Source organism: Herpailurus yagouaroundi, unplaced genomic scaffold (assembly GCF_014898765.1).
Source record: "Herpailurus yagouaroundi ecotype Mexico unplaced genomic scaffold, PumYag 67641, whole genome shotgun sequence".
Lineage (NCBI taxonomy): Eukaryota > Metazoa > Chordata > Mammalia > Carnivora > Felidae > Herpailurus > Herpailurus yagouaroundi.
The window spans coordinates 5,817,327-5,840,461 of NW_024420442.1; the positions used below are offsets into that span (position 1 = coordinate 5,817,327).

The following is a 23,135-nucleotide window of genomic DNA, read 5'->3' on the forward strand; positions in this document are numbered from 1 at the left end:
ATATATATATACATATATATATATATACATATATATATATGAATAGTTCAAAGAAAACATTGTAATGGGAATCTGAAAAAATTTAAAATTTAAAACCAATGAAAACATGAATCGTTAACTCAAGAGATGCAGATACAGCAGTACATAACTAATACATTTATAGGCTGATAAGTAGGCCTTAGAAAATATTAAGCATTAAAAATTGGAAGAAGTTAGAAAATGAAGCGCAAACCTAAGAAAATTAGAAAAAATAAAATCATAATACAAAGGAAATTAATGAGATAGAAAATAATACAGAGCATCAACAAACCAAATCCTGGTCTTTTGAAAAGACTAGTAAAATATGGAAACCACATAGTGAATATATTTATAAAAAAAGAAAGAAAAAGCATGTTAAAAATATAAGGAATGAAAAGCAGGGATATAATTAGAGATACTGAGGAGACTAAAAATTCATATGGAAATATCATGACCAACTTCATGCCAATAAATCTGAAAACATAAGAAATGAATTTTCTAAGAAATAATTACTAAAACTGGCTTAAGAAATAACAGAAAAAAACCTTGAATATATCTATATAACCAATAAAGAAACTGAATAAACATTTTAGAATCTACATACAAAATCACCAGGCCAGACAATTTCACAGACAAATTCTACCCAAATTTCACAGAACAAATATTTTCTTTCTTATGCTCTTGAAGAACAGACAAGCTCTATCCTACACAAACTGTTCTAGAGCAGTGGTTCTCTAACCTGGATTTACATTATAGTCACCTGGGGAGCATTTTAAAATATTGATGCTTGGATCCACCTCGAGAGATTCTGATTTATTTGGTATGGGCCAAAAAACCCTGAGCATTATTTTATAAACAAACAAAAATCAAAAAACAAAAATTACCCCAAGTAATCCAAATGCTCATCTGGGAATCAGTGAACAAGTGAATAAAATAATAAATAGGTAAAGCTCACTTTTTGAGACAAATACAAATACTTAATACAAAATCCCAACTCAAAAAATACAAGGAAAATATCATAGATTAATCTCATTTATATATAATTGCAAAATTCTGAATAAAATAGTAGAAAAATCAAACATGCATTAAAAAAACACATGATGACCATGCGTGGCTTAACCTAGGAATGCAAAGATCTTTTAAGCTGATAAGAACAGATACTACACTTGATTTTAGCCAAAAAGCTGAGACGTAATACGAAGGTCTTTTAATATTAACATATTTATTACTACAAATCATTGTTTTAACAGATTAAAGGGGGAAATCTTATCATATTGTGGCTACAAATTTTTTTGGAGAAAATCCAAAGCCTACTCAAGAATGAAATAACTTTTAGCAAACTACAAAGATTTGGGATCTTCCTTAACCTGATAAAAGCTATCAACGCCTGGGGTGCCTGGGTGGCTCAGTTGGTTAACTGTCCACCTTGCACTCAGATCATGATCTCGCAGTTCATGAGTTTGAGCCCTGCATGGGCATTGGGCTCTCTGCTCTCAGAACAGAGCCCACTTCAGATCCTTTGTCCCACCCCCACCAACCCGTTGCACATTCTCTCAAAAATAAATAAACATTAAAAAAAAAAAAAAGAGCTGTCAACCCCCAAACCAACAGCAGACAACTTACTTACTGGGAAAGTATTCAAAATACAGTATTTCTTTTAAAGTTGAGAAAGTGACAAGAATGACGCTATTGTTACTTTTATTAAGCATATAGTAGAGCTCCTAGCTGGTGCAAAGAGACAAGGAAAATAAAGTGCACAATTGAATAAAAAGAGCCACAGCTGTGATCACTCACAAATGACAGTGCTATAAGAGATGACCAATATAGGGATTTGTATCATGCTTGTTGATCAGGAAAAAATATTTGAAAGGTCACAATTGTTTCCAAGTTAATCAACAAGTTCGAGGGAATTCCAATTTAAGTTCTAAAAGGGCATTTCACAGAAAGGGACAAACTGACCCTGGAATTCACTAGGAGACATGAAAGATCAAAAAATAATCAAGAAAGTGTCAAAGAATGATTTAAAAAAAAGGGAGAACTTTCCCTACCAGATATTGAGATTCATCATAAAGCTATAGTAATTAACAGCGGCTGTTGAATCAGGGCTCAACAAATATAACAATGGAACAGAATAGAAAGCCCAGAAAAAGACCGATATTTATATGGCAACTTGATATATGATAGAGATAGCATGATTACTCCGTGTGGGCAAAATGTACTACTCAATAAATAGTGCTGTGGCAGTTTGCTATTTATTTGGAAAAAGAACATGAAACCCCACCCCACATCACATAGAATGATAATTCCATGTGAATCAAATACCTAAATTTGACAATAGAAACTTAAAAATGTTTACAGCATGGAATATTTTCACATCATTGAATTAAGTTACAATTTTTTAATAAGACAAAATAATATAAGTCATAAAGGCAATAGTTGATAAATGTACGACATTAAAATTAAAAACTTGTGTACATCATAAAATGTCATAAACTAAAAAGACAAGTCATAGACTTGGAACAGGTATTTGCTTTTTTTTTACTTGAGGATAGAATTTTATTTTGTTTTATTTTATTTTATTTTATTTTATTTTATATTTTATTTAAATTCAAGTTAGTTAACATAGAGTGTAGTCTTGTCTTCAGGAGAACCCAGTGATTCATGTCATACATATAATACCCAGTGCTCATCCCCAAAACTGCCTTTCTTAATGCCCATCACCCCTTTAGCACATCTCCCAAACACCTACCCTCCATAAACTCTCTGTTTGTTCTCTGTATTTAAGAGTCTCTTCTGGTTTGTCTCCCTGTTTTTATCTTATTTTCCTTCCCTTCCCCGATGTTCATCTGTTGAGTTTCTCAAATTCCACAAATGAGCGCAATCATATGATATCTGTCTTTCTCTGACTGACTTATTTCGCTTAGCATAATACCCTCTAGTTTTATCCATGTTGTTGCAAATGGCAAGATTTCTTTCTTTTTCATCTTCAAGTAGTATTCCATTATATACATATACCATATCTTCTTTATCCGTTCATCAGTTAATGGGTATTTGGGCTCTTTTCATAATTTGGCTATTGCTGATAGCACTGCTATAAACATTGGAGCACCCGCTATGCCCCTTTGAATCAGCATTTTTGTATCCTTTGGATAAATTCCTAGTAGTGCAATTGCTGGATCGTAGGTAGTTCTATTTTGAATTTTTTGAGGAACCTCCACACTGTTTTGCAGAGTGGTTGTACCAGTTGGCATTCCCACCAGCAGTGTAAAAGGGTTCCCCTTTCTCCATATCCTCACCAACATCTGTTGTTTCCTGAGCTGTTAATTTTAGCCATTCTGACCCATGTGAGGTGGTATCTCATTGTGGTTTTGATTTGTGTTTCCCTGATGATGAGTGTAGCACACAGGGATTTGAATCAAGAATAAATAATTCCAACAATCCAGAATTCACAGAAAGCCAACAACGCAATAAAAAATGAACAAGTGGTGTGAACAGACAATTCACAAAGAGCACTCCAATTCATCCAATTGTATGTGATAAAGTAGTAAAAATGTATAAACTCGAAATTATGGACATCTATCAGGATAAATCCTGAAAGTACAATATTGAATGACAAAAGTCAGTTGGAAAGGATTCTACTTAGGTAAAAATTTTAAAGCTCGCAAAACAATACTTCATAATGCATATGGTTGTAAACATATATAAATAATATAGAAACATGCAGGTAAATTACATACACAAATTTTAGCATAGGTAGGGAAAGGGATGGAGATAGGTCTTTAGCTACAGCTATAGCTGTATTTTTTATGAAAAAAAACTTAAGTAAATATGGCAAACTGTTAGCATCTGTTAAATCGGAATGTTTGATTAATGGGTGCTTGTTATATTAAATTTATATACTTCTCTTATGCTTGAAATATATCATGATTTAAATTACATTAAAAAAAACTTTTAAGCCTTAAATGACTGTGAGAAAATATGGGTGAATATTTATCTGCTCATGGGAAAAGGGAAGGCCTTTTAAATATAAAAAAAATAAATCAGAAAGGAAAAGGTTGATAAATGTGGCTACATAAAAATGTAAAAACCCTAAGTAAAAACACTTCAAAAGTTTTTTTTTATTTCTTTATTTTGAGACAGAGACAGCATGAGCGTCAGGAGGGGCAGAGAGAGAGGGAGAGAAAGAGAGAATCCCAAGCAGGCTCCTCACTGTCCACGCAGAGCCCAACATGGGGCTCCAACCCACAAACCTGTGCGGTCATGACTTGAGCTGAAACCCAGAATCTGATGCTTAACTGACTGAGCCACCCAGGCACCCCAGCACTTCAAAAGTTTTAATTACAAGAGTGAATAAAATGTTTATAATATGTATAAATTATATATACATATGTACAAAATCAGCATTAATGTAAAAAAGCACTCAATATCAATTTGTTCATCAAATGTGACTATTAATAAACAAGAATACTTAAGGTTGATGAGTATGCAGTGAGATCGGCACTTTTATCAACTGCTAGTGGGAATTAAAAGGACCGATCTTTGGGGACAGCAATGGACAACGCTAAAAGGACCATTATAATTGTTCTTATTAAAAATAGACATTAACCTAATAAAAATTATGATCTCTGAGGGGTGAGAAAGCAGAAATGACTTACATTTCCTATGTTGTATACTTCTTTGTTTTTTTAGCATCTGGTATATTTTGCTTTTATAATTTAAACTCATAATTACTTTTTACTTTAAAACATTTCAGTAAGAAAACAACAAGTTGTATCTTTTAGCCTCTAATTCCACTTCTAAAGACACCATCCTAGGGAAATAATTAGATGTGTGCACAAAACTTAATATGCCAGATGACCCTTGTCAGTTTTACAATGCTGAAACATAGACACAGTCTAAATATTAAGCATTAGAGGAATAATTAAATGCACTATTGTGCAAAAACATAGAGAGGTGATATGCTGATGTTTAAAAATATGTTTTTAAAAATTATCACACAAGAAAATGCTTACTGTATGACTGTATGAAAAAAGAAAGGATAGCTCAGGGATGCCATTCGGTGTCAAGCTAATGAAAAAGCTTTGAAATGTAATCCAAGTTGAGAAGGGGACAAATGAATGGTCTTTGTTATAATAAGACCGTAGTTATGCTGACGAGGGAGCCATCCATCTCCTTTGTAGATCCAGGGAAGGATTCGGGCAGGAAAGAAATTCTCCCTGTGAGATGTGCCTTTAAATTTTTTTTTTTATTTTGTTCTTCCCAAGAACATAAAAATATCAAAAAGCAGACTGCAAGCTGGAACATAGGATCACCCTGACATTCTTCCTCCCTCTGCCATTCCCTCCTCCATTTATGGGATTCACACCTCACCACTGTCCCTCTATCTGGCAGAACAGCTGCAACAGACAACCCATGTTGGAGACCAACATTTTCCCAGGAGAGAGCGAGAGAGCGAGAGAGCGAGAGAGCGAGAGATTGGCATTAGCCTAGAACTTGCAAATAACAGACCCAGAAGAAACAGGTCACCAGAGGCCCTGAGGAAAGAGTAGTTTGAGCTCTTTTCTTGCAAATTTCTGTGACGTTCATTTGTGAGGGTCATAAGATAGTAACTGCTATGAGGAGGAAAATATCCATTCCCACTCCCACGGGAGGGCAAAGAATGGTCTACAGGGCTTTAGGAAGATATGCCCAGAAGTTGATAACTGAGCCAAAACATCCACCAAGAATATCTAAAGATAAATCATATAGGTCAAAAAATAAGAAGCCTACCTTGCGTCCTGTATACACATAAAATATATCATATTTGTAGGCATAGAAAAAGAGCAAAGGGAGAGACAACTAAAATATTAGTGTTTTTCCCAGGGTTTGAAATTACAAGTGATTTTTATTTTCTTCTATAGCACAGCATTTTAAAATATTAATTGATGCTTGTTTTCTTTCTTGATAATCCTTGCTGCCCTGCAGTACAGCCCACAATTAAAATTAGACACTAGCAACTGAAGTTTATTTGCCCCAGGGAAGGGAGAACAAGAAATAACCCAGCAAAACAATGAGTCAAAATTTTTACAGTTGAGTTTCAAACTAAAACTGTAAAGTCCTTAGCTAGGATGAGAGTCTGAAAGCCAAAGAAACTTTGATTTGCTAGAGTGAGGCACCCAAGAGAGAAAAATAACATTATGCAATTCTAAAAACTTGCTGTTCACGAAGACTGGTGGACCCAGGATTTATATCATAACTCATTTATTTAGTAGAGAAGAATTTGTAATGCTATAGGAGTGGTTTTCCAGCCATAAAAAGAGAGAAGAATCCCTTCTGTACTCTTAGATGTTTGGAGAGGTTTGAGAGACTACAGATGCCCTCTACCCAGGTCAAAAGCCACTGACACGGGGATGAAAAGTTAAAAACAAATATCAGATCGATTTGAGAATTCTCAATGTGCCGCATTTCTCAACTGCATCTTTTGGAGGAGGCGGCCTCTAAGATTGTGCCCCCGTGACAGTGGAGTAGCTGTGTTGGAGTCAAAATGGCAGCGTAGCATGTCTGGAATATGATATATTGCCATCTTTTCCTGAATCTCCCCTGGTTTTCAAGGACTCTGTAGACCATCTGAAAAATCCCCATGTGTCTGAAGGGAGCAAGGAAAATTACCAAGAACTGAGAAATAGTGTGACTGCCAGGGGGTTATCATAGCCCAGTGACAAAGAACAGAGTAGCAGAAGACACAGACTGGACAGCCACAGTGAACTTGACTGAGTCTCAACAACACAGTTTGTATGAGCTGAAAAGGGGGTTCAATTAGCCTGAGATTGCTGCCAGGCTTCCCATTCCTCCACTCACACTACCCTCAAATCATCACTGTGCGTTACCCACACCAAGAGAAGTACACAAGCAAGCACATCAGCATTGAATACTGAGGAGCTGATACACAAGCCTGGGCTCAACAAGCTACGCACACCTCAGTGGAGGTCAGTCAGCATAGAGGGTTGATGTTCTCACACCCAAAAGAGATTAGAACACCCAGAAAGAAGGAAGAAGCAGTTGAATTCTTCAAAAAGGACTGAGCTTAATATCAGAAGTACTTAGGGCTCCTGGGTGGCTCAGTTGGTTAAGCATCCGACTCTTGGTTTTGGCTCCGGTCATGATCTCACGGTATCCTGGGTTCAAGCCCCGCGTCGGGCTCTGTGCTGACAGCATGGAACCTGCTTGGAATTCTCTGTCTCCCTGTCTCTCTCTGCCCCTCTCCTACTTGTGCTGTCTCGGTCTCTCCCAAAATAAAGAAATGAACTTCAAAAAACAACCTCAGAAATCCCTAAGATATATTGTAGAACTAAGTTTACTGCAGAAAATTGAAATGCAAGTTTAAAAGCTAGGTGAATTTCAGTTGTCTGGAAATAAAGAACATTGCTGTCTTGTACATTTGAGTTGTGATTTGGAAGTTTTCTGCTTCTATATTTCTTTAAACTTTCTGGAATTTTCCAAATGTACTGCATATTTGCACTTCTCCTTTCAAACCTAAACAAAACAAACATTAACATAAAGCTACCAACGTTTTCAAAGACGCAGATTACTTTATGTCAGTTTTTAAAGTTCTGGGCTGATAGAAGTCTGAATTTACATCTAGAGGGTGTCCTGCTGTCAGCATGCAGAGTGCAAAAGTTAGAAGCTGATAGGGACTTGCTGAACATGTTTTATTTTTTTTCTTCAAATTTTTATTTAAATTCTAGTTAACATATAGGGTAATACTGGTTTCAGGAGTAGAATTTAGTGATTCAACACTTACATATAACCCCCAGTGCTCATCCCAACAAGTGCCCTCCTTAATGCCCATCACCCATCTAGCCCACCCCCCACCTACTTCCCCTTCAGCAACCCTCAGTTTGTTCTCTACGGTTAAGAGTCTCTTATGGTTTGCCTCCCTCTCTTTTTTTCCCCCCTTCCCCTATGTTCATCTGTTTTGTTTCTTAAGTCAGCACACATTAAAACCATTAGAAGTTGTTGAAATCCGTAAGTAAGTGTCTGGAGTCTTTGGTTCTAAGAGAAAGTGAAAAATTCTTCATTTCAAACAGGAAAAAGAGTGACATTTGATAAACAACTTGGTAAAGGTATAAACAAAGTGCTATGGGAGCAAATCCAGGGGAGTCATTAGTTCCTTTGAGAGGTTCATAAATCTCTTGCAAGTTGAATCTGCAAAGCTAAACATATAAAGTGATGACAGTGAACACGGATAGTTCCTTTTCTTTGACAAATCCCCATAATAGGCATGTGAGCTAATGTTAAGGTAGAGAGGACATAATCGAGGATGCTTCTTGCTGTCTTGGAATATATGTGGTCTTACAAAGGATACATTTTCCCTGTTGTTAGAATCAGTTCAGGGGTTGCAAATGCTTAGCACCCTGGCTGACCCGGCCCACAGACATGTTTATTCTAGCACACAATTTTCTTTAAAATAGATTTAAGGGGCGCCTGGGTGGCTCAGTCTGTTAAGTGTCTGACTCTTTTTTTTTTTTTTTTTTGAGTAAACATTTTTATTTTTTTATTTTATTTTTGAGAGAGAGAAACAGACAGAGTGTGAGCGGGGAAGGGGCAGGGAGAGGGGGAGACACAGAATACGAAGCAGGCTCTAGCCTCTGAACTGTTGGCACTGAGCCTGATGGGGGCTCAAACTCAGGGATGATGAGATCATGACATGAGCCAAAGTCGGATGTTTAACTGACTGACCCACCCAGGCACCCCATTGCCTGACTCTTGATTTTGGTTCAGGTCATGATCTCATGCTTTGTGAGATCAAGCCCCGTGTCAGACTCCGCACTGACAGCTTAGAGCCTTCTTGGGATTCTCTCCCTCCCTCTGTCCCTGCCCCCCTCTCTCTCTTAAAATAAATAAATTAAAAAATAACAACAATAAATTTAAGAGTCCTTAGGTTTATCATACTCGTTCCAGATCACCACTGGACTCATCAGTCCCTTTTGGAAAATCAACACCTCTCAATGATTAAGAATAGAGACACAAATAGAGTACTTGAGTTGAAACTCAAGATCTGTCACTTACTAATCATGTGATCTTTGGAAAATGATTGAACCTCTTTGTGCCTTGATTGTCTCATCTATAGAATGGGAATAGTAATAGTAGGGTTGTAGTGAGAATTAGGTAAATTAATGCTTTTAAAGCATTTAGAATAACGCCCAACACACAGTAAGCACTGTGTAAAGATTTGTTAAATAAAGTATTAGCTATTAGCTTACCTCTAGCCGAATTATGTTCCCTCTTTGGTCCCTGTAAGCATTTAAGCTTATGCCTCTGGCTTAATTTTATCCTAAAGAAAGCTCTCACCCTGGCCCTTCATGTAAGCAATTTGGGTGTCCCTCCCTACAGGGTGTGAAATGAGGGATCCCAAGAGTTCTTTTCCACATGTCTCCCATATATGTACTACATGACTGATTCATTACCATCATCATAAAAATCTTTTGAGCTCCTTAAACACTAGAGACACTAAGGGACACAAGATACAGTCTCTGTCTTCAGGAGATTACTGCCCAGTGAGAGAGACTGGGATTTTGTGTGAAAAATAAGGCAGTAGAAGATTGCATATGACAAATGCCAGATGACTAGAGAAAGCAGTGACCACAGAGGGATGGGTAGACCAGGTAGGTTCTATAGAGGGTATGGGGCTTGAGGTAGTTCTTGAAGGAAGAGTAGAACTTACATCTGGCTGGGGATTAGATAGAGGAAGTCATTCTGAACAAGATCTATGGAGGCAAGAACATATCTGGAAGCTTGAGAAATTACACACACATCTAGTATGAGTAAGGAGTAGGTTACGTGTTGGAAATTATAGGAGATGAAGCTAGGCCCATAGGTGAGGACTGGATTGTGAAGAGCACTGAATGCCAGATGAAGGAGTCAAGGTTTTATCTTGAAAGCAATAGGAAGTCAATGAAGATTCCAGAGCTGGGGAGGTGAAAGAATAATGATTTATACAAAGAAATATTTTATGAAGATTAATCTATTAACAAGGTGGAATATGGAAGGGGGCCAATGGATAGCAGGGAAGCTAAGACACCCGAAAGGTAGTTTGAAGACTGGCTGAGAGACTATTTTGATAAACAGTCTGAGATTAAGTTGACCTAGGTCTGGATCAAGGTGGGGCCATGAACCTAGAGAGAAAAGGCTGTAAACGAAAGACATTATTAAAGAAATGAAGCCTCTCAGTTATTTTGCCCAAATAACTTCTATTCATCCATCAAAAGGAAGAGTTAGTGGGGCTCCTAGATGGCTCAGTCGGTTAAGAGTCTGACTTCGGCTCAGGTCATGATCTCACAGCTCGTGAGTTTGAGCCCCACATTGGGCTCTGTGTTGACAGCTCAGAGCCTGGAACCCGCTTCAGATTCTGTGTGTGTGTGTGTCTCTCTCTCCCCCTCCCCTGCTCGTACTCTTTCTCTCAAAAATAAAATAAAAACATTAAAAAGATTTTAATGAAGAGTTAGCTCTTCAAGAACTGTGTTTTCCCACAGCTTTGTGTGCATTTGTCCACACTACAGTACGCTAAAATGTTCTGTTAACACATGTATTTCTCCTTAACTTAAAACCTCCTCCAGGTTATGAGGTTTGTGTAATGTTGTTTGTTTCTCTAGAACCTAGCACAGTTACTGACACATATTAAAGCTTCTAAAAGTGTAAAACTGAAGAATCAATAGGGCTAGGTAGCTTTTGATGAATGGGGAAAGAAGTAACTTTTGAGGCTACTTGGTACTTAAAAGACCAAGACAATATGACAAAAAGAATTCTGGAAGAGGATCAGACCTGGGTGGGAGGATAGGGAAATTTCCAGGTGTGAGAGCTTTGAAAATTTCTCTCTCTCCCTCCTCCCCCCCCCATCCTCTTCTCTGTCCTTTTCCTCTCCCTCTCCTTCCCTCTCTCCTCCCTGCCCTGTCTCAATAGGAAGTTACTACTTAGGAGGAATAACAAAGCAATATATTTTAATAACTTTGTACACAGTTATTATAAAAAACGGTAAGGAATAGAGTCCCATTGGGGAATGGGACACAGGAGCAACCAGTTTGAGATTAGAATGTAGATAAAAACAGAGAATCTGGTGACCTGTATGAAATGGAGGGGTCAGGGAACCTGAGATGGGATACTTAAAAAGCAGCAGGGGGATCTAAATGAGTAAAGTATTTCCTAGCCAAGAAAACAATCAGGTTAATGTCACCATGACTATCAGCTTTAGGTTTGACCTACCATTGTCCCTGAAAAGATCAAGTTACATACCATTAAAGGAAACGGGAGAAAGAGATTTCAAATGTAATCACGCTAACTTGTAGACTATGCCTTCTAGGGACCACAATTGTCCTTCCCACTCCATAGACCCAGGGACACTGCCTATCTCATGGACTATCTTCGAACAGTTAAAAAATGCATGAAACTATCTCTTATCTACTGGAGGCTGATGGGTTTCCAAGTTAAAAGATCTTAGGAAACTAGGCAGTTTCCCAGTGGCAAGGCATGGCCTTTTCACTGAAGTGCTCAAGAGGTATCTGCTCTCTTTTATCCTGAGAGATAACTGTGAAATGATATGGCTACAATCTAATTCTATGATAATATCTCTGATGGCCCAAATGAGTCATCACCATCAGTGAGGCATGGACTTTGCATAGGGTGGGGCATACACTGATGCTTACTAAATGTTTCTGGAGTTAACCAGAATTACTCGTGTCCTGGTGGTGACGAATTTGTCCATATCTAGCTACATGTGGCCAAGGAACCCAGCTGTGATATTTCTGGTCAAGGTTTAGGTACACACAGTGGCCAAAAAATGAAGTAAATAAACCTGACAAAATGAATGAGGCAGAGTGGAGAACTAGAAATTTCAAGGGTATTACAATAAGATATACCTGGATTTCAGGTCTGGCTTTACCACTTCCTAGCTATGTGAACTTGGGCACATTTACTAACTTCGATGAGCTCCACTTCTGCATCTTCAAAATGAGATTGTAATAATACTTACCTCATAATAGTTGTTATAAGGATTATATTACATAGTCCATCATCATCAGTGTGGTACTTATATAAGAGCATCAGACCAGCAATATTGGCTTCATGAACTTAGGTACCCTAACCAAGTAAGCAAAGCATTGTTATCGTTCCAGCTAGATTGGTGTGGTAGACAGAATAATGCTCCGTAAGGCTGTCCATGTCCTAATATCTAGAACCGTTGAATATGTTACCTTACGTGGCACAGGGGATTTTTTTCAGACATGACTAAGTTAAAGATCTTGAGATGGGGAGATTATACTGCATTATTTAGGTGGGCTCAATGTAAATACAGGGGTCCTGGGGTGCCTGGATCGCTCAGTTGGTTTTAAGCATCTGACTCTTGATTTCAGCACAGGTCATGATCTTGCAGTTTCGTGAGACAGAGCCCTGGGTTGGGCTCTTATGCTGACAGTGATGAGCCTGCTTGGGATTCTCTCTCTCCCTCTCTCTCTGCCCCTCCCCTGCTTGTATGCTTTCTCTCTCTCTCTCTCTCTCTCTCTCTCTCAAAATAAATAAATAGACATTTAAATACAAGAGTCCTTTTAAGAGGGATGCATGAGGGTCAAAGGCAGACAAAGGAGAAATGATAATGGAAGCTGAGGTCGAAGGTAGGGAAGGGGGCATAAGCCAAGGAGTGCAGCTTCTAGAAGCTGGAAAAAGCAAGGAAATGGATTCTCCCCTAGAGCCTGCCAAAGGAACGCAGCCCTACAGACACCTTGATTTTAAGACTTCTTACTCCTGAATGTAACAGAATACATTTGTGTTGTTTGAAGCCACTAAGTTTGTGGTGATTTGTTACAGCAACCACAAGAAACTAATATATCTGAATTTGGTGAAGACAATAAAGTGTCCTATCATCATCCTCCAAAAAGTCAGCTTTAGGGCGGGTATCACCAAGTATCTCCATAGTTTGGCGCCATAGCGGCTGTTGCCCATAAAAAAGCAAAAACAAAAACAAAGCCGCAAGTCCTCTTCCAGATAACATAGCGCCACTCTGGAATACAAGCCCTTGACTGTTGTCACTCATAACATCTCTTAGAACGTTGTCTGATGGCTATATGGGCCCAAAAGAGAAGTTTGTATTGATATTTTTGACCTTCCTCGTGGACGATTTTCATTCTGGGGCTGCAAAAATAGCAAAAAAAGGTGGTCATCGGGTTTCTTTACCCTCTAAGGAAAAGTGGCCTGCTTTACCCACGTGTGTCTAAGAGGTGGCACCAACTGAGTGACTGGCTGGCACTGTTCTTATGGACAGTGTGAGCCTCCTGGTTCTTGCTCATCGGAATCCAATCGCATTTAATGCTGAGGTGATATGGGCACCACCTCAACTCTGCAAGGATGCCGTTCGTACAGCTTTGGTGTAAGAGACAGATGCAAGGTATCTGGGCTTCGCGGAAACGTGCCTGGCTGAGTTGCTTGCCACGGGTCGTGTACATAATTTCAGAAGAAAATGAGACCCTGTGGAATGATCACTTTCACTAGATTAGGAATGTGCTTCTTTCAATTTTACAAAAGCCACTGAAGCATTTTGCTCAATACGGAACCCACACTGACTTGTTTTTGAAAAAGACTACCTCACCACGTAATGCATTTTAACTGGGAAAAGCATGGTGAGGCGTTCTCTTCCTTCTTTCATTATGTTGCATTTTTTAAAATGTAGCATCAATGTAAAAGTCACTACGGACACGATGTTTACATTCTCCTGTCAGTATCAATGCATTAAGCTTTATCTTTTAAAAAGGCCAGCTTCTGTCTGTTGGAAATAACATTTTTTTCAAGTTAACTTTTTTTTTTTATTATTTGAGTACAGTGGACACACAATGTCACATTAGTTTCAGGTGCACAACATAGTGTTTCAACATCCTTATACATTATGCTGTGGTCACTTCAAGTGTTGCTACCCTCTGTCGCCATACAAGATCATCAGCTATATTCCCTGTGCTTGCCTTTTATTTATGTGACTTAGTCATTCCATAACCAGAGGCCTGTATCCTCCTCTCCCCTTCACCCATTTTGCCCATTCCCCTCTTCCCTCAAACCATCAGTTTGTTCTCTGTATTTATAAGTCTGATTCTGTTTATTTGCTTTGTTTTTTTAGAGTCCACACGGGAGTAAAATCAGATGATATTTGTCTTTCTCATTCTGACCTATTTCACTTAGCATAATACCCTCTTATGGCAAGATCTCATCTTTTTTTATGGAAATAAAATCTTAACCATGAAGTTATTGGGGAAAAATAGCAGATATAACCCGAGAAGACCAAACTTTGTATTTTCCATACACTTTGTATATGGACAAATTCCAGAAGTCTAAGAGTCAGAAGCACATAACTTTTAGCCAACTAATAGAATCCCCACACAAACTCCTCCCTTTGAGGTAAATGACCAAAATTAGAAGTCAAGTTCATATGCTGGAGCTCAGTACAGTGCCCGGCATTCATTCTCAAGATGATAACCCTGAGATCTTCAATGATGATCACTATATTTTTCTTAAGGCAGGAAAGTGGACTCAGTTCTAACAAGAGTTGGGAATAACAGGGAGTTCTACGTCATCTTAAATCCAATTATATCAGAATCAGTGTGAAATAGTGGTTTCCAAAGAACATGGGATATAGAGCGAGAGAGCCTATATTTAAATCTCAGCTCTGTCATGTGCATTTGGGCACTTCTCTAAGTCTTTATGTTTAAAACGGAGATAATAATATGAGCCTACCAGGGTTCCGAGAATGAAATGAGACAATGCACATAAATCAATTACCATAAGGCCCAATACATAGCTCTCAGTAAAACTAGTAGTTGTTGTTGTTATTATTGGTTTTGGTGCTGTTATGCTGATTTCCCCCAAATTCAGTTAACTAAGAATTTACTATATCCTGGCCACCCATACTTAATGGGCTTTCCACTGTAAACACAAAAGAAAACAGGTCACAGAAAACAAAATATGACTTTGGTTCTCTTCCTGAGCCATATCTCCTCCATGGTGTCTTCTTCTCCTCTTCAGTTCTAAACATTATTACAATCTCTCTCTCTCCCTCTCCCTCTCCCTCCCTCTCTCTCTGTCTCTCTCTCTCTCTCTCTCTCTCTGTCTCTCTCTCTCTCTCTCACACACACACACACACACACACACACACATTAGGCCAGAATTGGCATGACCTGAGATAATTTGTTGAGAAAGATCCTGAAATTGCATTGGGAATCAACATTTAAAAGTAGCATGATTGATTAGTAATGCCTATTAAGGGCTTAGATTAGTAAGTGATAGCATGCATTCTATATATTTGGCATCCATGCTCTTCACTGGCAAGAAAGGATAGATCATTAACACATCAGTATGACTTTTACTCTATTTTCTTCCCTTTTTAAAAAATTTTTGGAGTACACACATGCCTTTTATGTTTTAGTATTTATTGTGGAATAAAAGTCTTAGCTTCCTATGAAGTAAATTTCCAGCATTGGGAAGCAAGGAATGGAGATACTTGGTTGGGAGGACAGCACTGACTTTATGAAATTGTGTCATATGAGGGGCGCCTGGGTGGTGCAGTCGGGTAAGCTCTTGATCTCAGCTCAGTTCATGATCTCATGGTTCATGAGCCCGAGCCCCGCATCACCTCTGCATGGACAGCGTGGAGCCTGCTTGGTATTCTGTCTCCCTCTCTCTGCCCGTCACCCACTTGTGGTCTCTCTCTCTCAAAATAAATAAATAAATGAACTTTAAAAAATTGTGTCATATGATACAACAACCTCCTTCACTCTTGCTTAAGTTGCTCCTTCATTTTTGTGATTCTACAAATGTATTTGCCTTAGACAAATGTAAGATTTCCCTTAGTAAACTTGTGTTAATAAAAGCTCTGCTGGGGCGCCTGGGTGGCGCAGTCGGTTGAGCGTCCGACTTCAGCCAGGTCACGATCTCGCGGTCCGTGAGTTCGAGCCCCGCATCGGGCTCTGGGCTGATGGCTCAGAGCCTGGAGCCTGTTTCCGATTCTGTGTCTCCCTCTCTCTCTGCTCCTCCCCCGTTCATGCTCTGTCTCTCTCTGTCTCAAAAATAAATAAATGTTAAAAAAAAAAAAATTAAAAATAAATAAATAAATAAATAAAAATAAAAGCTCTGCTAACAACCTATCAAAGAGATAACATTGTGTATTTAAACAATGGAATACTAATCAGCAATTTAAAGTAAAGGAATTACTGATATATGCAACAATAGGGATAAATTTCAAAGATATTTTGCTGAGGAAAAAAAAAAAAAAAGGCCAGACACAAAAGAATACATACTATATGATTCTAAAGCACACAAAACTCTGTGCAGCTCTTCTCAAACTTGGTTGTACAACAGAATCACCTGGAGAGCTTGTTAAAACATAGTTTTCTAGGCCCCACTCTCAGGGTTTCGAATTCAGTTAGGCTGGGGTGGGGCCTGAGAATTTGTATCTCTAACAAGTTCCCCTGTGATGCTGATGCTATCGGTCCCAGGTCCACACTTTGAAAACCACTGATACAAGGCGATAGAAATCAGAACAGAGGCTACCTTGGGGTAGTGTTGGGGGGGGGGGGGTGGTGTCGACTGGAAAGGGGCACAAAAGAACTTCCTGGGAGGATGCAAATGTTCTACATCATGACCTGGTGGTGATCATGTAGGTATATACTATGTAAAATATTATTCAGTTGTATCTTTCAGATTTATGTCATTTACTGCACGTAAACTACACCTTTAAGTAGAGGGAAGAGTGTGAGCTTTAGAATCAAACAGATGAAGTTGAAATTCCCAGCCCTGCCATCTATCAATTCTGTGACATTTGACAACTTATTTCACTTGCCCAAGCCTTACTATTTTCATATATAAAACAGGGTTCACAATAGAACTACCTCAAAAACATTGTAAGAATTCAGTAAGATACTCATTATAAGGTGCTGAGGCCAGTGCTTGGCATAGAGTAAGCACTGTAAATGTTTGCTTTTATTTTCAAACATGAGTCTCAATGATAGGAATCAAGTAGTTCCTCCCTTCTGTCTCTGTCTGTCTCTCTCTTTCACACACACACACATTCGTATCCCTCTTCTCCACTTGCCCTGGTGTCCTTTATCTTAGAATGCCCTTATTTTTTAACATCGCTTTGACTAGTGGAGTTTCTACCGAAACAAAACTATTTATTTCACTGTGATAACGCCAGTACGTGCTGGCCTGGAACCACCTGCCTCCCTGCTCAGCAAATGAGCAGCTGTATCAATTGAGACAGGTGCACCTTAGTGCTCACCATGGGCACAGAGTGTTCCCTGAATGTTACTGAGAGTCCCTGGACTAGGTAAACCACCCATGAAATCCAATTCAACTTGGGGAAATAGATTATAAATATGACTCAATGAAGACATGTCTCCGAGGAGCAAATCCTGGCAGTCAGTAACTCCAAGGACACAGACTGAAGGCAAACACGTCCAAGCCACAGATTCCAGCTCTATGTCCCTGTTTGCAGTGCTGCTACAGCTGACAGCCTCCATATTTCCTGCTTTTAGGCTCTTTAAATACTGCGAGTTCTCAAAATCCACTCTAATGGGGACATTCACTTGATAAACCCATCACTGCCCCTGTCTTATCTCATGATATCAAGTTCCCCTCAGCATTTCATTCGATTCCAGAAAAAGAGGCCGAGCCCTTTCTCTGCATTGAGCATGGTCCTGCCTGATACAGATACAGACCCAAAGCATACCTGATCCCTATCCTTGAGCGTTCTATGAATGGGGCAAGAAAGCCCTGTACACAGTGACAGAAAAAGCAAGGTGTATTAAGGTAACACAGAAGAGAAGTAGCTAAATCTATATTGGAAGGCAGGGAGTGTGGGAGAGAGCTAAGAAATGTTTCCTGGGAGGAATCGCCTTTTAAAACCTTTAGAATCAGAGGAATAGGCCAAAGGTAGGAGCCCCTTTCAGCATAAAAGAAAAAGAAGAGGCAGGGTATTGTTTGCATGTTTGGATAGGGATGGGAAAGGGAGTTTGAGCACCAGACTTTTGAGTGCAGGCTGGTATGAAATATTCCGGGAGGCGATTAAGAAATAATGGGTCTGGATGGGCCTAGAAGGCATGGATCTCACCACTCTAATGCTTGAGCTTCTCAAGAGCAGAGCTAGATCAAGACTCTTCTCTGCACACCTTTTTGTGTGCTTCTACTCTGCATGCCCAACCCCCAAATTATCCCTCAAATTAACTGATTGCTCCTATTGAAATGCCAATGACTTTGAAAACAACCCCATGACAAATGGTTCCGAAAACTAGAGACATCTATGAGTCCTGCTCTGCTCTTCCCCGCCCATCTTCACCCAACGTATGGAAAAGAAAATAAATAAATAAGCATTTACAAATTGAGGAGCTGAAGAGCCAAGAAGAGGTGCAATAAAATATGTTGCTTTTGAAGATTGATTTTGTGCTTATTTGTGGGGAAAAAAGCAGCTTCGCTTTTATTATGAAGCCCTGCAATTGATTAGACAGAGTGAGGACTCATCATTTTTTCCCAGTGTTTTTATTAAAATGAGTAAGGCATTTTGTTTTTCACAAGATTATTATGTAATTGCACAGCACATTTTTTTCCACCTCTCTGTTTTAGAAGATTTTTCCTGCAGGCAGGCCTGTTATGTAACCCTAACCCTGGCCCTATATAATTGATCATGTCACAGACGTACTAACTCACCATCCTCCAAGCAAGCACGTGAAATGTCATCCCTGAAAACTGGGGCCGCTCTCAAGATTCTCTTTGGAGGCCCATCATTCATCCTCTGGCCATAATAATGATGCCCTTTGAAAAGTCGTGTCTGGGCAGATCAGACATTTTTCCCTCTCCACCCATATTCAGGGAGGAAAAAGGCTGACCAAATTCCACCAAGACTTTATATATATGGAGGGTAAGTGATAATTGATGGAGAAAAACACGAACAAAAGCATCAGGAAGTGAAACTGTCAAACATGTACGTGAGTGTGCACGTCTGTGTGTGTCTGTGTATGTGTGTAAAGAAAGAGAGAATGGAAGGGAGAAAGCAAACCGTATATGAAAGCCCCTAAATCCTTTACCTAAATCATAAGGCAGAGGAAGTCCTTTAGCCAGGTAATGTATTTTACTTCCAAGGAAAGTGAATCCTGCCATATATGCAGTATTTTGGCCACCAAAATAGCAGTGTGACCTTGATCAAGTTAATTCCGTTTTCTGAGCTTCAGTTTCTTCATCCATAAAAAGAGTAAAGATTGAGCACCGAAAGGCCCTTCCAGCAGTGATTTCATACGACCTCAGATTGGAGTTACTCCGTGTTAGTGACACATGAGGCGCGTTCGTTACCACAGCTGGCTTCAGCGCTGCTGCAGTGCCCAAGCCTGACTCAGAACAACGTACGTGCAGAGGTCGGGGCGGGTTTGTAGGCTTTGTTTTATTCTTTAGCCATAAGCTGTTAAGATATCCCTACCAGATGCCCCACTAAGCATATTCCTGGCCACAGTAGAATCGGGGGAGAAGGGGGCTGTGGGTCCAACTGTAAGCATTGGTCTCTGCGTCCTTGAGCCTACAACGAGCCCTCTTTCTCCCAGATGCTTTCTGTAGCACTCATTCTCTGTAGCACTCTTCTATACTGCATGTTTCCATGCGCGTTCCTGAGTGTGGGGTGGGGGGACAGGAAGAGAGACAGAGAGAGAGAAAGAGAGTATGCATCTCCCCAGTCTCTAAACTCTTCAAGAGCAAGGATCTCTGGCTTCAAATCCCAGCCTCATCACTTATAAGAGGTGTGAAATTTAACAAGTATTCTAACCTCTCTGGGCCTCAGTTTTCTGACCTGTAGAATGGGGATGCTAATGATTTTTGACTCTGCTACGGACTGAATGTTTACGTCCGCCCTGAAATTCAGATGTTAAAATCTTAATCCCTAATATGGTATTTGGAGGTAGGGCCTTTGGGAAGCGATTAGGTCATGAGAGTGAAACCCTCCGGACTGGGGCTGGTGTCCTTTAAAAGAGACCGCAGAGAGCTTCCTCACCCCTCTCATCATGTGAGGACATAGCGAGAAAACAGCAGTCTGTGAACCAGGAAGTGGGCCCTCACTAGACACCAAATCTGCTGGTGCCTCTTGGACTTCTTAGCCTCCAGAACAGTGAGAAATAAATTTCTGTTTTTTATAAGCCACCCAGTATATGACATTTTTGTTACAGCAGCCTGAACAGACCAAGACAACCTCATGAGGATCTTGTGAAGATTATACGAGTTAATATATGCAAGGCGCTTGGAACATCGCCTGGCACATTAGGAAACAATAAATGTTTGTTATTATCATGATTATGATTGTCTGAAAAGTGAGAAAATGCAGAGCAAGCAGGGGCTAGAAGTGACTAGGCCCATCTATCCTGTACATGTGTGTCATTATTTACTTAAGGATTGGAACAGCAGAACATGTTCATCTAAAGAATTTCGAATAATGCAGACATCTACAAAGTAAATAGGGAAAGTGACTCTTCAAGATTCCCCACACCCTGCCTGGGGTGCCTGGGTAACTCAGCTGATTGGGCATCAGACTCTTGATATCGGCTCAGGTCATGATCTCACAGTTCATGGGCTCCAGCCTTGCGTCGGGCTCTGTGCTGACAGCACACAGCCTGCTTGGAATTCTCTCTCTCCCTCTCTCTCACCCTTCCTCCCCTTCCTCATGTGCACACGTAGGTGCACGCGCGCGCGCGTGCACACACACACACACACTCACACAATGGTGTACTCTCTCTTTCTCAAAACAAACACTTGAAAAAAGGATCCCCCCCCATCAACAGCACTCTCATCCCCATTCCCCAGGGGTAACTCCTATCCTTCCAGACCTTTTTCTATGCAAATACAAGTGTATACCATTTCCTGAAATTCTTACAAAATAAATTTGATATCGTGCTACAAACACTGTGCTGAAACTTGCTTTTAAATCCCAGCAATGAAGCATAAGAATACTCCCATGTCTCTGCATCTAGTACATGTCATTTTTAAATGGCTGCCTAATATTTCATTACGTGAATGTGCCCTAATATTTAACCACTCCAACTAATGAGCAGTCAGGCTATTGCAACGGAATCTACAGTAATCATCCTTTGTATGTATCTCCAAATGCACACGGGGGTAGTTCTCTGGGATGTGTACGTAGATGTGGAACTGCTGGGCTGATGTAAAGGCCCGTTTTAATATTTTAGAGAGGCTACCAAACCGTCTTCCAGAGGGCTGTGCCTATTTTCCTTCCCACCGGCAGCGTATGTGAGTGCATTTCCCCTGCATCCTCTCCACACTAAAGACTGTTTATTTTTGTCCGTTTGAATAGCTACAATGATATGGTGGTGTTTGAATGGGAATTTTTCCCTGATTGCTAGTGACAACCCACATTGAAAATCTTGCCCAAGTAAGCACTTCCTTTCTTGGTACACAGGGATGGCTCTGGTACCGTAGGCATGTGCTGGAGGGCCTCTTGCTATATTTGCTAGTGACCAGAATGTCAGTGCCAACTGGATTAGGTGTCCCGTGCTGCCATCGTCTTTCGGTGACTATCTCTTTCTTCCAGGCCCCGCAGTCAGCTTGCTCCCCGAGACAGCGTAGCATAAACCATATTTAGAGATTGTATTATCTTTGTCTCCACACTTACATCATGCTTTCAGTGCTGCTTCATCTTCATGAGGATTGATTTGCATGAGCCGTGGCTCCCGTCCCTCTACATTTCGGTCTTCCTTTTCTACCTCGGCGTAGCTCTTCCACTGAGGGGAAGGAATGGAGCTAGCACTTTCCAGCATCTGCTATATGCCAGGAACTGTACGAGGTACTCACATATGGAATCATACTGAGGCCTCAAGCGACCTCTATGAGGCAGGCAAGTAGTGTCCTTCTCCCCGTTTTACAGATGACAAAACTGAAAGTAAGTCATGGAGAGGTTAAGTAACTCGCCCGGGACTGTTTCCGAAGCTCATGCTCTTTCCCCTGCACCACAGTGTCTTTCCATTTTCTGGAGGCACTCAGATTTTTGCATGGCCAGAGTGCTTCTTGGAGAACACCTGGATGGAACTTTTGTAAACTGAATTCATCAACCGATTAGTTCCCAGTGTGAGCCAAGTGCCATTCTGTGTTTCGCAAGTTAGAAAGACACTCAGCAGTGTGCTGTCTTTCCACTACAAGGTTTTAGGTGTGTTCAGTGAACTTTTTCGGGACTTTGTTCAGGCTGCTGAACAGTCGGTTGTGGCCCTTTGTCTCACTGCTTACGGTGCAAGCATCAGCGAGCTGGGGGCACAAATAATCAACGCTAAAGAAACACCACCAGTTAGCTGCTCAGCAATTCTGTCCCTGTCGAGATGGAGGTACTCAGAGTCAGGCCATGGAGCAAAGGGAGGTAAAAGGGAAGTAATGCCAGTCTTTGGCCCTCTTGCCTGCCTCTGCCTCTGCCTCTGGACACAGAGGTGCCATCACCCCAGTCACCCAAAGCCCACGTGTTTACCTCGCCTCCCACCTCTGCCATCACACCACTGGCCAAAACACACATCTAAAATTTCTCTCAGGGCATTGTCGGTTAAGCATCCGACTCTTGATCTCAGCTCGGGTCATGATCTCGCAGTTTGTGGGATCAAGCCCCATGTGGTGCTCCGTGCTGACAGTGCAGGGCCTGCTTGGGATTCTCTCTCTCTCTCCCTCTGCCCCTCCCCTGCTCTGTTTCGCTCACTCTCTCTCAAAATAAATAAACATAAATAAATAAATAACTCTCTCACTCTCCTAGCTCACATTTCAGATCTAACCCTTGAATAACATTAAGTAACCCCCAACTTCCTCAGACCTCACGTTAGTGAATAAACTACAGTTAAGGAACTGATTGTCATCGAATGCCTCTCCCAAATAGTACTGACATTTTATTTATTTTTTATTTTTTATTTTTTTTTAATTTTTTTTTCAACGTTTATTTATTTTTGGGACAGAGAGAGACAGAGCATGAACGGGGGAGGGGCAGAGAGAGAGGGAGACACAGAATCGGAAACAGGCTCCAGGCTCCGAGCCATCAGCCCAGAGCCCGACGCGGGGCTCGAACTCAGGGACCGCGAGATCGTGACCTGGCTTAA

At 40.3% G+C, this 23,135-nt stretch overlaps 1 long non-coding RNA gene and 1 pseudogene across 1 annotated transcript in view; one reads left to right on the forward strand and one right to left on the reverse strand.

Moving 5' to 3' along the window:
- Positions 1-23,135, forward strand: part of LOC121025384 (uncharacterized) — a 624,450-nt gene that overhangs the window by 480,640 nt on the left and 120,675 nt on the right. The window lies entirely within an intron of this gene.
- On the reverse strand, positions 1,087-1,214 carry LOC121025499 (uncharacterized; annotated as a pseudogene).